Source organism: Rattus norvegicus, chromosome 2 (assembly GCF_036323735.1).
Source record: "Rattus norvegicus strain BN/NHsdMcwi chromosome 2, GRCr8, whole genome shotgun sequence".
In the NCBI taxonomy this organism is placed as follows: domain Eukaryota; kingdom Metazoa; phylum Chordata; class Mammalia; order Rodentia; family Muridae; genus Rattus; species Rattus norvegicus.
In genome coordinates, this window is record NC_086020.1 from 248,905,601 (window position 1) to 248,922,406 (window position 16,806).

A 16,806-nucleotide genomic window follows, 5' to 3' on the forward strand; every position below is an offset into this window, starting at 1 on the left:
TCTGAGTCACCTGGTACGAGGTCTGTTTTTCTGCGCTTTCTCTCTAAAGATGGTGTGACCACAATATCCATCTGGTTGCTTTCACTGTAGCTGAGTAGGTAAGACTGAGTGATCTCTGGAGGGAGACTCATTTCTCTAGAACCCTGCAAGTCCAGCAACAAAGAAGCCGTGTTTGGTGAAGACATCCATCACAGTGGAGACTCCATGGGGTCACAAGGCAGAGCAGGACACAGCTTGGGGAAATGCCTAGACAGACTACTGCTTTACAAAGCATCTCCTGCAATAGCTCAGTCATCAGGCAGTCAGCCTATGGATAGCCCTTTCCTTTGGGAAAGTAGACCCTTCTTCCCAGTTACCCCAAAGGCACTGCCTCTCAAATGACAAGATACTCCATAATTCTGTAATTAAGAATGTTGCCACATAATGTACAAATGGCTATGGTCACCTTTTAAAAATTAAAATGCCCTGCTTGGCTGCTGTTAGGCGTGTATGTTTTAGGTTGTCCCATGTAGTTTATCTTATTGCCTGTGTGCTGTTGTTTACCTTCTAGCCTAGCATTTACATAGCACTTGACCTATGGTAGAGGGATTGTGTTGTCTTTTAAATCTACAGATGCATACATTACAGGTGAACTAAGTGACTGTTTTCATTACTGTCAGATTTTTATTGTTGACCTCTGTGAAATAAGTCAGCATTTGTGGGAAATCCTTTTGCCATAAAAATTCAGAATTTTTTTTTAGATTAGGAAAATGACAGGTCCGTCTAATACTGTGCTTAAACGTGGATTAAACGTGTTTAATCCATGGATTAAATAACATGGGATTAGTAAGATTTGGAGGCTAAAGATACAGTGCATCTTTTTTTTAAAAAAAGTATTTGCCTTTGGTAGTTTATGTCTTGTGTACACATAGGCCTTAGATTCCTCTTCATAGACACAATTAGTCACAGAAGTCATGGACTAATGACATCTCCAGGTTGCAACACCATATACTCAGCTTGGGAAGAACACAGCAACTGAAGCCAAGCTCAGATGCAGGGTCAGAATACTAAGTGAAAAGTGTGTCCAGAAATGCCACCCTTCTCCACCATGGCACAAGTGCTTGCTGCACTGACCTTTACATGGGGCCTGGGCTTTCTCTCCATGGTCTGGGTTTCCCCGCTCTGAGCCACTCATTTCATGCACATGAAATGGAAACATGGAGAGACTCGACATGAGAGAATGTCAGCGAAACATCCCAAACCACATATCGTTTTGAATAAAAATAAGGCTCTAAGAAAATTACTAAAGAAAGAGGTGACGAGAGGCAAAGAGAAAAAGGAGAGGAACGGAGAAGGGGAGGAGAAATGTACAGAATGGAAGCTGTGAGCTTCTTGAGAAGGATATCATAGGCCAGGATGACTGGTAAAGTGTTTGCTGTGAACATGCAAGGACATGGATATGGTCAGTAGCACCCATGTTAAAAAGTGGAGGGTGGTGCTTATATCACAGCACAGGGAGTGTTATGGACATACATGGAATCCTGAAGTCTGCTAGCCAGGCAAGGTGAGAAACCCTGTCTCCAAATCACCCATCATTGACCTCCACATGTCACATACTTGTATGTATGTATGATGTATGTATGAATATATGTATGTGTGTGTGTGTGTGTAACCATCATTGACCTCCACATATCACACGCATATATAGATACATATACCTTGACCTCCACATGTCACACACATGTACAGATACATCTATCATTAACCCTCACATGTCACACACACACACACACATTTGTGTTGTCCTGGGCAACATTACATTTAGTAAAGAAAAGAATAATTTTGTTCCCCTAGACTCTTCATTTTTCTACACAACTGTCTAAAATGTCTGATTTGGTGATGAGTAACCAAAATGAGATACCTAGCACAATAATTGAATTTATAGCACATACACATATGTACACATACAAGCACGCGCACACATGTTTTTATATCTTTTTTCTGTGAACTACATCCAATTTTTCTGCTATGATGGAAGAACAATATGAGTGTGAAAACATCTCCAGGTGCTATTTTGACTCTGTGTGTGTGTGTGTGTGTGTGTGTGTGTGTGTGTGTATGCATAGATAGATAGATAGATAGATAGATAGATAGATAGATAGATAGATAGACTACAAATAACCAAGAAATAAAGATAAAGCTCAGAACTACTAATAAATAGGCACTTTAAGATTCCTCATACTTTTTTATACATATTGAAGATTATTTTCAGTTATGTACTGTTTATTCCCAACTCTTTTCATACTGTCACCCACATTTCTCTCCTATTGTTGCTTCTATTCTCCTGCTCTTAGGACTCAGAGCACCCTCAGGGCAGTCATACTGATCAGAGGAGGTCCTGCATTTGAGTTGCAGGAGTCTGGCAGGAACCCACTGAGTTGAACTAATTGAATCCTGAATGGTGGGGGAAACGTAAGAAGAGAGACTAATTTTTAAGCAGTCACAGTGTGCCTGTGTTACTTAACAACTGGTTTAACACCCAGGACTACTCAAGGAGTGTGCCATAGAGTTAGCATTTTTATTTTATGGTCAATTTAATCTTTCTAGGACCTCTTTTTAAGGTCTTAGTTTGAAAGAATAAGATCCTCAGATTATGACTCTGTGAATTCCTTTCCTTTCTTTTGTTGTTCTTTCCCGTCAGGCCCGTCCCATCTTGTTTGTGCATTTGTATGTATTCATGCAGGCCTAAATGATAATTCAAGTTTCTTATCTACCTGACACAATGCAAAGAATATCATTTAAACTGGGCTAGGTTCAAGAGACCAAAAAGCTTATGGCATCTGTTAAAAATACAGGATTTCCCTGCTTTAGAAACATCTGTAAGATATAATTTAGGGACAAAGAATATGTACTTGTATTATAAATTAAAAAATCGTTTGTTGTGTTAGATGCAATGTTTATAATTGGTCACACAGCAGGGCTTTAGTTTCCAGACAAATGTACAGATAGGCTTCATTATATAATATGACATCTATAATTCTGTTTAAAGTGATTCTAGATAGACAGAAAAATAGACAGAGACACAGGTACCAAGATCACATTTGATAAATGAAAATATGATAATGATTTTTAAACATATGTGGTTGGTACATATGTCAGCCAGGTTTCCATGACAACAAGAAACACTGGAGACAATCACAAAGAGGCTAATGTGGCTTACGATTTGGAAGCCTATGGTGGGTTGGTCTTGTTTTGGGGTATGTGGCGAGGTATTGTATTATGGTGGTAAAAGGCAAGACAGCTTATGGCCAATGTGATGGCTAATCTTGCCATCTTGGTGGGATGTAGAATTACCTTGGGAATAACCCTCTGCGCATGTCTATAATGAGTTATGTAGAGTAGTTGATTCATGTAGGGAAACTGACCCTGCTTCCGGTATCATTCTACAATGTTCCAGGCTCAGTAAAAAGGAACTACTGTGCTGAGCACGAACTTTCCACTGGTCTCTGCTTCCAGTTTAAACCCCACATCTGCCTCTAGCTCATTCTATCGTGGGCCATATCTCATAGTGCTATGAATCAAAATGAACCCCTCCCATAGTCCTATGAATCAAAATAAACCCACCATCACTGATGCCCTTTCTATTGTGGAAAGCAAATCCAGTTCTTGGCCAGTGCAAGACTGGACATTGAACTGTCTCTTTGAAGACTGGATGCAAACAGAAATAGGTTCAGAGTAGGGAAGTTTGGCTCCATCGTGGTCAGGGTCTGTGAGCCAAGAGGGGAAGGGCAGATTCCAGAAGGAACTATGGGAATAGGACAGGCTGGCAGGTTTGTGTCACTCCCAGCCTCCTGGGGTTCTTTTTGAAGCAATGGGGCCATGACACAGCATGCAGGAAGCTAGGCCTGCCAAGGACAGCTGTTCTCTTGGCTTAGTTAAGAAAAAAACAACCAAGTCCCCGGGCAAAACCATAGGGTGACTAGGGCAGACTGCATGACCACAGAGACTTTAGAACTCTGTTCCTCTTAACTGCACTTTTGAGGAGAGTATCCCATCATCCCATCACTGTGCTAGAGAAGTCAGTGCCTAAGACACTTTCTCTGGTCCTCCATAAGGAGAAGAAAGGCACCAAGTAAAAACAGCAAAGGAGCAACATGTGGGCTCAGTAAGGGCTGTGGGGAATGGCTCCAGGCCACCCAGCAGAGGTCAGGGAAACTTTTCCAAACTGACCTAAGTCATGGTGTCTGTCTTTGGACAATATGCTTGTCTGTGCAGAGAGACAGCAGAAAGCAAACCTGTCCTAGCTCAGTGTTTTTCAAGCCTACCGAAAAGACAGGCTTCAGCTCTGGTCAGAGCTCTGGAGGGAATGCGGGGCTGAAAGGCAGGAAGCGACAGACATGCTGAGAGATCAGTGAGGTGCCAGGGTGATGAGTCTTGTGAGTAATGCCCATTACAAGCAGAAGGTATTTCAGAGGCCTCTCTGACTCTACCATTTCCTCTGAGGAATGGTCATAGTGAGGCTCAGGTAGATGAAACACTGCCTCCCCTTTCCCAGGCCAGTGGAAATGGAGAGGAGAAAGACACATAGGCAGGGTACAGCTCAACACATTATCCTAACTGTGAACAGTCAGACTAAGCCAAGTCCGCCAGGTAAACATGAGAGGCAGTGCGTTCACTGCCTTTTTTCCTTGGATCACTTGATCCTTCAAAGAATGGTGGCTGAAGATCCAGGACGCCGCTGAGCGGCTAACTCTGCAGAGCATCTAACTGTGGGTTAGCATTTTCTCTTTCTCTTACAATGTACCAGCACACAGTACAAGCACCTCTCCACCAGTGTGGAAGATGAGCCTGTCCCAGTGTACCTGGAATCATACGTGTGTGTTGTGTGATGCGGGAATCACTTTTTCTGTGATTTCTTTCTCACAAAACATAAACCTCACAAAGTCAGGAGCTTAGCATTCTTCACAATCTCATTTTCAGGAACTAAAATACTCCTGAGACAACAGTCACAGCTGATGACTACTTACCTGATGAATGGGGACACGTGTGTGCCAACATGAACACCTCTGTGGGCTTATCTCAAGCGTCTTTGAGAAGTAAAGACCTTAGTAAATCTTTTTTTAATGTGCAAATTCTAACAGTGACATCTAACCAAGATAATTGCTGCTCTGACCATACCATAATTTCTCCATCCTCCTTCAGCTAATTATAAAATGATTTGTTACAACAGAGAAAAGGCAGATAATTCGGGGGAGGCACAAAGATTGAACATAAACATGTCCTAATTGCAAAGCTTCTGTGCAGACACAAAGGAAACACGTATGATCTTAGATAAGCTGGACCCCAGAGAACCGAGCTCTGTCAAACACAGTGCATCTACATTTTCCTTGGTCTGGATCCTTTCAGAAGAAGTCGTTAATTCCGAGGCCTTTAATCATTCCAGAAACAATTTACTGGAGCAAAATATCAGTTATGATTGATTCTCACCCAAAGTACATATTTCAGAGAAGCAAGCTTTTCTTATGCACACAAAATTAAACTCCTGGGACATGAGGGAAAGTGGATAAATTGGAGGAAGTGTTTAGAATACTGTGAGATCTTAGATTTTATAAGAAGTCCAACCTGCCCCAGAGGTGTCGGAGGTATGGCTGTGCATCCTGTCTGTCAGTAGGTGGCAGAGAAAAGAGAGGCTATGTCAATGCTCAGTATTCTGACCTATGGACATCTGAATGATTAGTAGCTTAATATTCCCTGAAAAAAAGTGAACCTAAGGCAACTACCAGTCTAGAGCCAGGAGGCCCAGACAGGGAGACATCCTTAGATAACCACCAGTCCAGCACAGGCTCTGGTCAGGGAAGGTTCTCATGCTCCAGATGACCCCTGCCCAGGGCCATAATGCACAAACTGGGTGCAGCACTCCTGAGACCACTCTGTAGATGACCGCAGACACTCAGAGACCCAAGGAGCCACTAAGAGTGACAAGTTAGTAGTGGAGAAATGGATGAGAAAAAAAGGATGTGGCACAACAAAGAGAGACAGAACTGATTCAGGGGTATTGAGGAACATCCTAGGATCACGGTGAGGTCTTGGCCCATGCTTCCACCAAGAGCCATGTCTGGGTCCTTGGCCCTGCAGCAGCAGGGTTCTGTTACCACCAAAGTCCGGGCAAACATTCCTGGTCTGGCCTGCTACCCAGGGAAATGTTGGTGTCTGAGGGCTATGCAGAACTGACCCTACTCCTCACCTGAGCATTGTGGGATAGCTGACCCTAGAGTTGTAAGAGCAGGAGAGCTGACCCCACCCCTAGCCTGCTGCAGTATTCAGGAAGAGTGCTCCCCTACCCTACCCTGAACAATGTAGGAGTTGTGGGGGAGGGGGCCCAAGAATTCTAGTATGGGTAATCTGACCCTAGCACTTGTCACTTGTGGTGGCATGGAATTACCTTTCTCCCCTGTGGCAGTGGGATACCTGTCCCTGGGGTCATGAGAGCAGGAGAATTGGCCCTGTCATCCATCAGCTGCAGCAGTGGGGAGAACAGAGCCTGCACCTTACCTGGTCAGCACAGTAGAGCTGACCCAGTTTGTGGGGGTTACGGTGAGCCAGCCCCAAGGACATGAATATGAGAGTCTGGCCCTGCCTCTTATCTGCTGTATGGTGGTGGCATGGACAAAGGTGAGATATCCTTCCTGCTCTTTTGCCCTCACATTCATACTGGGCAGGAGAGCTGTCCTTGCCCCTCACCTGCTGCAACATGCAGGAATGCAGGCTCTGCACCTCACCTAGACAGCACAGTTGATCTGACCCTGATGGCAGGGGTTCAGCTGTGCTAACCCCAGGGGCATGAATGTGGGTGAGCTGGTCCTGTAGCAGCATGGGTGAGGGAGGGATGCCATCCCCACCCGGCCTCTTACCCCCTATGACGGGAGAGTGACCCTGGATGTGGGAGCTGCAGGTGAGCCAGATCTGAGGCCCCGCCTCTTATCTGCTAGATGGTGTTAGGGAGAGACACCATTTTCCTCTCACTCACCATTTGTTGCAGACAGGAAAGCTGCCCCCAGGATTATGAAACTGGGAGAACTGGCCATGTCCCACACTGGCTGCAACTCAGGAGAGAAGGCTCTGTACTTCACTTGGGCAGCAGGGTAGAACTGGTTGCGGAGGTAGCAGGTGAGATGGCCCCTGGGCTCTGAGAACATGAGAGCCAGTGGACTGACCATCTCTGACACCTCTCAGGCCCACATCCATGGCTTTGAATTGGCCCACATGAACATCTACCCCTTCGATGAATTGCTGGAGTGCATGAAGGAGCCAGTCTTACAGATCCAAAACTCCAGGATCTCCATGACACAGGGCAACAACAAGATATCCAAGAAGAGTCTTAGTGAGGTTCCAGTATTGATAAGAGTAGCAGAAGCCAGAGTCCTCGTACCAGCCCAAGGAGTCATTACAATGAACATTTGCAAGCAAAGAAGTGTGGGCAAAAGAGAATACTATGGGTCATACTGCAACACATGAGATAATTTTTCCTCTGTTACAAAGTAGAGGTTGGGTATAAGTGGAGACGGGGAGATGAGTGGAATTGGTGTGCATGTTGAGAAAAAGAAGTCAAAGAAGTTTCTGTGTGTGCATGTGAGTATGCATGTGCATATGGGCGTGTGTGTGTGTGCGCGTGCATGAGTGCACAAGAGTACATGTGTGCAAAGTGACTTATGTGTATAAATGCACAGGCATGAGTGTTTATGTGCATGTGGCAGCCAGGGACTAAACTCTGTGTCATTCCTCAGAACTGTCCACCTTGATTTTTTTTCCTTTGTGTGTGTGTGTGTGTGTGTGTGTGTGTGTGTGTGTGAGAGAGAGAGAGAGAGAGAGAGAGAGAGAAAGAGAGAGAGATTATAATTTAAATTTAATTATATTTCCCTTTTCCTTTCCTCCCACCAAGTCTTCCCATGTACTCACGAAGACCAAATTTATGGTATCTTTCCTTTTCACTAATTGTTGGCCCATGCATAGAAGTATAAATGCATATATGCATGTGTTCTTAAATATAACACATTCAATCTGTAACACAAGGCTGATGTCATACAGGACAAGCAATTAATGTTCTCTTCCCAGGGAAAGACCACCTCTCCCACTCCCAGCCTCTCTTGGTTGCCTAGCTCTTTATGTAAGGTTGAAGCCATAGGCTTTCCCTCTGCCCACTCTGCCGTGTCCATTGTTGTTGTCCTCATTTAGCTCATGTTTGGGTGGACATGTTGGTGCAACTTTATGTATATAGTTTCTGACATTAGTAAGAAACAAATTTCACAGCAAACTCCCTGATCCTCTCCTTAAGGGGCTTTTACAATCTTTCTGGAACCTCTTCCACAATGTCCCCTGAGCCTTACATATTGGGTATGTGTATCCACTGGGACTGAGATCCAGAACTCTGAATTTTGGCTGATTGTGGTTTTCTGTAGTGGTCACCATCTGTTGCAAAGAGAAGTTTCCTTGTTGAGGGATGAGGACTATACTTATCTGTAGGTATAAGGGCAAATGTTTATAGACTCTTGTTAGGGATTATGCTGGCTGAGTGGTTGTAGATACCCCTTCAATAACCATACCTTCATTCGCATTGAGTAGGTGACTAGGTATTTAGTACTAGACATGTTTTGCCCGTTATCGAGTGAGCCTTAAGTCCATAGAGATCAGTTGGTTACCTGGAGCTTTCTAGTACTATGAAAGCTAGATCTGACGAAAAGGGCATTCAGGTTAGATCCAGCCCAGGGGTTTCTATTTCTTTAGCAATAGCACCTTACCTTCTGCCTCTGAGGGTACCAGAGGTGGAAACAATAGACAGTGTGCTTTGAGGGCTCTGGGCAACAACTCAAAAGAGGGCTTTGTGTTTCTGCTGTTGGGATTTTGCTGGGTAGTTTGGGCTCCTGGAGGGAGCTCTGTCATCCCAGATGAAAAGGATTCCATTAAAATTCTTCTAAGTGTGTATTTTTATACTTGATTTGTGTATATTATAGGGGTGGGGGTTTTGTTGTTTTATTCTCATTAATAGTTGGCGCCATTAACTTGTGACTTTTTCAGATGTTCTTATGTTATTTTATCCACCATTCTTCTGCATTTGCTTCTCCCCCTTTCCTAAAGAGTGCCCCTTCTCACACTCCTCCTGACAGATCACTTGTATCCTAGCATTTTCCCTTTACCCTCCCTCCATCCTCTTCTCTATCAACCTGGAATGTTGACACAGGTCTCTCTCAGGTCTGGAACTCACTGATAGATTGACTCAGTGTCCCTAGCACTGGAGTTGCAAGTATACACCACCATACCTACTGTGTATGTAGATTTCGGGCTCAAACTCAAGGTCCAATTCTTGAAAGACAAACACTGTGTCTAACTGAACTGTTATCCAGAATCCTTAAAAGCAGGCTCTTTTTCACTATGAATACTGAAAATCTCCCTTTTCCTAGTGGCTATACCTAAAGAGGATACAACTAACTGTCGAAACCAACTTTATCTGCAGTTTCTGCACAGACTGGAGGCTCATCCAGCTTCCTGTGACCACCAGTTCTGCTACTCGGCTGTCTCATCACTAAATGTTTCAACCAAATATCACTTAAGTAAATGATATTTCCTAATGTTTGGTTTTCCTGAACCATTTAATAGTGTGTGTTTTGCCAATTAACATCAACTTTGATTCAAATGTGTCTAGAGGCTGTAAGTGGTAGAAAATAAAATCTATGCTAGGAGGGAGGCTGCACACTTGGTCTTTGGAGTGAGCACTGTCCAAGTACCCTGTATTCAGTAACTGATGTGTCCTCCTGGGCTGAGTACCTGCATCTGTCTATGGAAGGAGCAGCTCTTGGGGTATCTTGTGTGTGTGTGTGTGTGTGTGTGTGTGTGTGTGTGTGTGTGTGTGTGTGTGCCTTACATGCTTACTTGCTTAGCATACTTGGCCAAGTCACTCGTGCTTTGAACCCTGTTTTGTCACCTACATATAAAATAAAAATCTATACTCTCTGCTTACTTTATGCCACAGAGGTGACACTGAGTAGATTAAACACCTCTGAACTTCAGTTTACCCAGCTGCAAAACAGGAAAAAATAGCGTCTTACCTTATAAGGTAATTGTAAAAACAAAATAATCTCTCTAAAGATCTGAGCATAGTCCCTGGTACATGATAGACATTTTATAGATAGTCAATGTGATGGATTACATGTATACTGTGTACCAAAGATTACAGTCATCAATGTCTTATACCTGGCGACAGCCCAGAATGGAAAATTTGGAAGGATGTGAGTAGGGAGAAGTCTGAATAGATACGACTGACATGGTATCAAGAAGAGTTTTTAATTCCACTGAAATTCAGTTTGTTCCATAACAGCACACAGCAAGGTACAGTGGGGAGAACACTCTGGGGCTTCCCACACAAGGAGTAGAACACCAAGTAGCTGTCAGATTTCTCACTTCCGAGTCAGAATGCTTCAGCACCTACACTGTAGTCAGAGTTCTGTGTATCAGGTCAGAGCTTCTGTGTGAGCCTATAACTGTCATCTAGCTCCACCTGCAGCATTCGTTCATTAGTGCACTCCACCAAGTCTACTGCTTATTAGATGTCAGGGACAGAATTCCAGGAAAGGATGCAGTGCTGCAGGAAGGAGGAACAAGACCCCTACTGCCTTTGCAGGGTCTCAGCTGTGCTCCATGACTGGCAGGCCTGTCTGCAGAAGGTTTTTTCCTTTCCTTTTTTTTTTTTTTTTGCTCGCTTCCACAGTTATTGTCAAATAAGTTTCAAGGAAAAGAAATTCTCTCCAGATTTGCTCTAGATTAGAAGGAATTATATTCCCTCGCAACCCAATTTTCTGTGCTCATTACAGAGTCAATATCCCTTTTAAATCTCAGGGGAGCCTCCTCCTTTGTGTGAGCGTGTGTGTGTGTGTGTGTGTGTGAAGCTCTCGTGAAACTCTGGTATGTGAGTGCAGCCATGAGCAAGATGGTGACACAAAGCCTTTGTTACTTTGCAGAATACTTGGAATAGCAATAGAACCACCCATCAGGGTACTCGTCATCTCTCATTAATAGAAGTTGTTTTCTTGAGAAAGAGAAATTTTAAGGGGGAATTTGCGTGGTAGCCATTTGTAACAACATAAAGTTTTAACACCGCTGCAATGATCTTTGAACTCATGAGTCCCTTCCCAGAGGCAAGGCTGCAGTTCCAGCAGCACCTCTGCTTCTCTGTTAAGCCTGCCGACACTCTCATTATAAGCCTATATGGAAAGGGAAGCCACGCGGCTCACGTCGGGTCCCTATGGTTGTTCTGTGTTCTGTGTCAGCTTAGAGCCTGTCTTCTGTGCCCCTATCCATGCTAACCTTGGTCCTGGCAGAGCTGCATGCGCTTCATCCTACTGCCTCAGCACCACAGCGAACGGCAATCAGATCTTTCAGTGAAACCATGGCAACCAAAAGGATTAATTTCTGCCTTGTCTCTGCAGCTCAGTCTTGTTATCTCTCCACAGTCCAAAAGATACACGCACACAGACACACACACACACACACACACACACACACACACACACACTCACACACAATACTGCATCACAGCACAAAATAACATCCTAGAATCCAAATAGGACCTAATATATATATACATACATGAAGGAGCCTGGCATCAGAGGATCTAGTAAGTACTGGACCGTGCATGTAGTGAACAATAATTAGCGTCGTCTACAGAAAGATTCACTGCCAGTGGCTTCATCTTATGGCTCATTGTTTCTCGGTGCTTTCTTAAATAAGATGTCTTCTTGTCCTGGACAAAACTACATTTAATAAGGAAAACTATTCTCTTTCTTTACATTACCTTGTTTTCTGCGTAACTGTACAAAATGCCTGCCTGGGTGAACTTCTCTTTACCCTGTGTTACGTATGATCAAAACTGCCCCTCTGCCACAGCCAATTCCCCAGTCCCACAGTGGCATCGGTGACACATGGTGCCCTTATCCTTCCCGGGTGCACTCTCATGCTGCAGGTAATGAGTGAGAAGCAGACTCTTGGGGCCTCTGTGGCTCATCAGGAGAGTGCACTCCATACCTTGAGAAAGATATTTCTCTGCTCACAAGTTGATGACTAAGGTACAAAACAGTGGCTCCCATCTGATCCCTATAAAAACAGTGACATTCTTAAAAGCTAAGCACTCTCTGTAAAAACCACCATTAGCTGAGTGGAGGTTTGTACATGCAAAGGCCTTGCTCAGCTGTGTGCTTCTGTTTGATAGCACTCTCTATGTTAGCTGAACGTTCTTTCTCTGATACTGAGTACTATACTAAATCCAGAAACTGTACACTGTAACTGCTTTTGGATTAGAAACTGAGGGAGAGAGAGAGAGAGAGAGAGAGAGAGAGAGAGAGAGAGAGAGAGAGAATATATCATGGCAAATCCTTCTCTTAGTAGAAAACTCTATTACAGAAGCAGCAGGAGTTGAACCTGCCTGTTTTGCAAGGGTTGATTCTGCCTGTTTTACAGACTGGTGAATGGAAGTCATTGGTACAAAGGCCCTAGTGGTGGTCCAGCTCTTGCTTCGAATGCTCTTCTGCAGCAATTGCAGCAGTTGCAGTAATTACAGATGCAGCAGAGTGTTAGCAAAAGCAAAGCCAAGACACAGCATCTCCTGTCTCTATCTCATTAGCTCCTGACCAAAACCTGACTTTTAACCTCCTTAAGGTTCTTTTCCTCACCTGGAATGGCATCTGCCCCACAGATGTTGGGGGAGGGGAATGTGATAATAGATGTTGTATGCTAAGAATTTATACCTTTTCCACTTTTAATTAATATCATAGTAATGCTTTGCTATAACAGACACAGAATAAATAACTGCTGATCTATTGAGTCAATGACCCATAAGCAAATCTAGAATAGATTAAATTGAGATAGTCAATTCGACTATTGCTCAACAAGATTCTCTAAACTATTGTTTGTTTGTTTTTAAAAATAGTGGCTGTTTGTATTGTGTTTATTGATAAAAGGAAGAACGTGGTCCCCAGTGAAGGAGTCAGAAAAAAGGTCTGTGGTAGCTAAGGGGGTTTGCAACCCCATAGGAAGAACAACATCAATCAACCAGGCAGCCCAGGGCTCCCAGGGACTAAACCACCAACCAAAGAGTACACATGGAGTGACCCATGGCTCCAGCTATATACGTAGCAGAGGATGGCCTTGTCAGGCATCAATGAGAGAAGAGGCCCTTGGTCCTGTGAAGGCTCAATGCCCCAATGCAGGGGAATGCCAGGATGGGGAGGTGGGAGAGAGTGGGTGGGTGGATGGGTGTGAGGGGTAGCACCCTCATGAAGGCAGGGAGTTGGGAGATGGAATGGGGGTTTCCAGAGGGGAAACTGGGAAAGGGGATAAAGAAAATATCCAATAAAAGAAAAAAAATTTTAAAAAGGGGGAGAATATCATTTTGAATAGTTTTTGTATGTGCTAAAATGTATGCCTATAATTTGACACAAATAATTCCAGGATTAAAGTATACTTTTCTTTCTTAAAACAATTGTTAGATCTGGATTTGTAAGTTCGTAACATAAACTGTACCTCAGTCAGAACTGTTAAGATGCACATGTTCAGTGCTTTAACTGTGGATATTAATACCCAGTTACTTCCCAGGTAGGCTGACTGTACTTGTGTAGTTCTCACAACTCAAGATCTCCATCTTTGCTTCCGTGTAGTGTGGCAAATAAGTTCCAGAAGTTTACTTAGAACTCCTTAATGAGTCGAAAGCATTGTTCCCCACTCCTGTCTAAGCAGTGACATATCCCTACCCTTGTTCACGCTTGCTTGATTGTCTCTGCCATGTCCTTAATCATCCCTGCAACCTACAAAATAGAGACATTCAGCTATATTCCACAAAGGAAACACTGGAGCTCAGAGTTTCCTTAACTTCTGTCCTCCCACAGCCGAATGGAGGCAAGTGAGAGATTTGATCCTGGTTGAGCTGAGTCCTTTATAACTCAGGACTTTCTGACACCCAGGAACTACCCAAGGTCCCACCTGTCACAGCCTAGGCATTGGGATCCCCACTCCCAGAACTTTAATTCACCCTGATTTCTCATTATTTTTTTTTGATGCCCAGACGTACATGTGACTCTAGATTTTTACGGTCAACAAAATTCTCTGCTTATAATTATATCTGTTCATAAACTCATCTCGCTAGGGAACCTAACTTGTCTATTTGAGAACAAACAAATCTCAAGTTGGCTATGAAGCCAAATCCATGGCACGGATCTGGATATTGCCCGCAACACTTCTCGTGCGCTAAATTCCTGTGTTCTTTTACAACCTATTCTGTGAGACAGTGTGGCCTTACATAAGCCATTTAGCTCAAGCAAATAAACATGGTAAAGAGATGGTTCGGAGTGATAGCTCTTTGGCTCTCCAGTCTTTACACCACCGGTCTTTCTCGGTGAATTTACTGATCGGTGTTACAAACTCGAAACAAGGAAAACAAACAGAGTGAAGTTCAGTGGCCAAGTTACTCTACATAGAAGCCTCTTTCACTGCCCCACTGAAAGTAGTTTGTGCATGAATAAAAAAGACTCCATTAGGCTTGTTGTCTGAACCATGTAAGGGTTGCCTTTCTCCTTTGACTTATTTTTTCATCTGAGTATATATTGTAAGTTTCTATTAGTAAATTTATTTTATGGTACTAAACTGACATGTCCAAGATATCATGGGAGAACATTTTAAATTTTAAAACCTAATAATCATAAAATTTTTCTAAGTTTTATCATCGTGCCCGTGTCCACTAGATTTTTCTCTATTGAGATTTTTATGTAAAATTTTGTTAATTTCTATGATCAGTAGAATTTTAATGAGGCTGTAAAATGTTCTTATCTTTCAAAACTTCTCAATAGCACTTGCTCCCACTGTCGGACGGGTGGCTGGGCTTCAATACTTGAGCCACAGTTTATAATCTTTCACCCTATGAGAACACTCTTCTCAATGAACACTCCCAGATCTGGTTATGGTTTGGTTTAGCCATCTGAAGATCTTGCAGAACCTATTGGCTCAGAGCAGAACCCAGGGCCTCAAGAATCAGCTTGCTTGTAGGATGAACACTCGCTTGGATGGCTCAACTAGCTGAACCTCAAAAATGTTTTCCTTGGAAGCCTGGCTTTATAGCTCCTGCCACATGAGAGTTTTGTTGTTTTGTTGTTGTTGTTGTTGTTGTTGTTGTTGTTAAAGCCAAAAGCCAAAGTAGAGTAATAGAGATTGTCCATTTGAATGCATTTGCTGTGAATGGAATTGTGGATTCATTGACTTTTTCATTGCCTTATCAGAAAAAGAGAGTCCACAAACAGTGGCAACCCAAATACATCCATAGGTAAAATATGCATGTATATGAACCCACACATGCACCCATGCACACAAATCCACACATACCATACACATGGATGCATGTGCACACATACGCAGATGCACACAAATACACACACCCCATCCGCATTCGTGCATTCATACATATTCGTGCACATCAAGACAGACACACACCACTTCTTTCTCTGCTGAGCTAGTACGTCCCATGGGCCCTGCACATGGCTTCCTGGCTACAAGGTCTTGCAGTGGATCTCAGCTTTGACTCCCACAATTACTTTCAGTATATTCAGTTACAGGAATTAGTGCTGTCGTTTTGCTTCTGTGAAAAATTGGCAATGGCCAAGTTCTATACTGAAGATAAAACATGGCTGATTCCTTGGACCACAGTTCCTCAAAAATACAAGTCTTAATATTTGAGTTCTGCCTCATTAGTGATAGTCTCTAAGGGAGCTTCTGCTATTGTTTAGATTACCGGCAACAGTGCTGGCCTTTCTATAATGATTTTCATTATCCCTAACACCTACTACCTGAAAAGACTTTCTTTTAACAAAAGGTTAAAGGGTAGAAATCTAGAGTGAAAAATGTAGCAATGATTTTTAATTTTGTATGCTATGTAGTTTGTTAGACAATAACAAGAGGGTTACATTGGTAAGTAGGACCTTATGATTCAGGTAGTCCAATCGTGTATGTGTTTTATGTGTGTGTACACAGTGTGCGGGTGTCTTATTTTCATTTCCTGTTGATGTGATGAAATTCTGAAGAAAAACCAGCTTAAGAGATAAAGGATTTATTTGGCCCATCATTCCAGAATATAGTCCATGAAGTTGAAATCAAGGTAGCAAGAATTTGCACTATATCGACAGTCAAGGACAAGAGAACCCTAAATTAATGCATGCCTGCTAGTGCTAAACTCAGTGTCTACTTTTATACAATTCAGGATCCCCTGTCTAGGGAATGATATTACCCACTGTAGGCATGTCTTATCACCTCAATTAATGTAATTAAGATCATTCCAGTGGACATACCTATAAGCAACTTACTTTAAACAACACTTCACTAAGACTCCCTTCCCAGCTGATTCAAATTTGAGTCAAGTGGACCAAACTTAGCACCACAAAGGGTATGTGTGTAAATGCCCCACTTTTAGTCAGAAACATAAACGCAGACATGACTGGGCAGCTAAGAAGTCATGGTATGTGTTTGTGAATTATGAGATTTAATCTTTAAAATGACAAGCAGGGACAATTTGGGATTTTCCCATGACTCATGCTTTTAGTACATACTATCCAAATTTTGACAGACCATTCTGTAACCCATGTCCACTATCGGAAAATGACATGTGTGCAGGTTCTAGCATTTTTAGCACGTTAGTCACCTAGTAAGTTTCAGAATCTTAGCAGAAGACTTCAAACTTTATTGCCTGAAAATTCTGGTCCTGAACCTTGGCATAGTATATGTAGTACTGTGAAGCAAACTAGA

At 43.0% G+C, this 16,806-nt stretch overlaps 1 protein-coding gene and 1 non-coding gene across 3 annotated transcripts in view; both read left to right on the forward strand.

Annotated features, from left to right (window-relative positions):
* Negr1 (neuronal growth regulator 1) overlaps positions 1-16,806 on the forward strand; it is a 732,375-nt gene that overhangs the window by 622,437 nt on the left and 93,132 nt on the right. The window lies entirely within an intron of this gene.
* LOC120101315 (small nucleolar RNA SNORA17) lies at positions 5,601-5,728 on the forward strand. Its single transcript, XR_005501687.1, has one exon. It is a non-coding gene; the product is annotated as a small nucleolar RNA SNORA17 (small nucleolar RNA).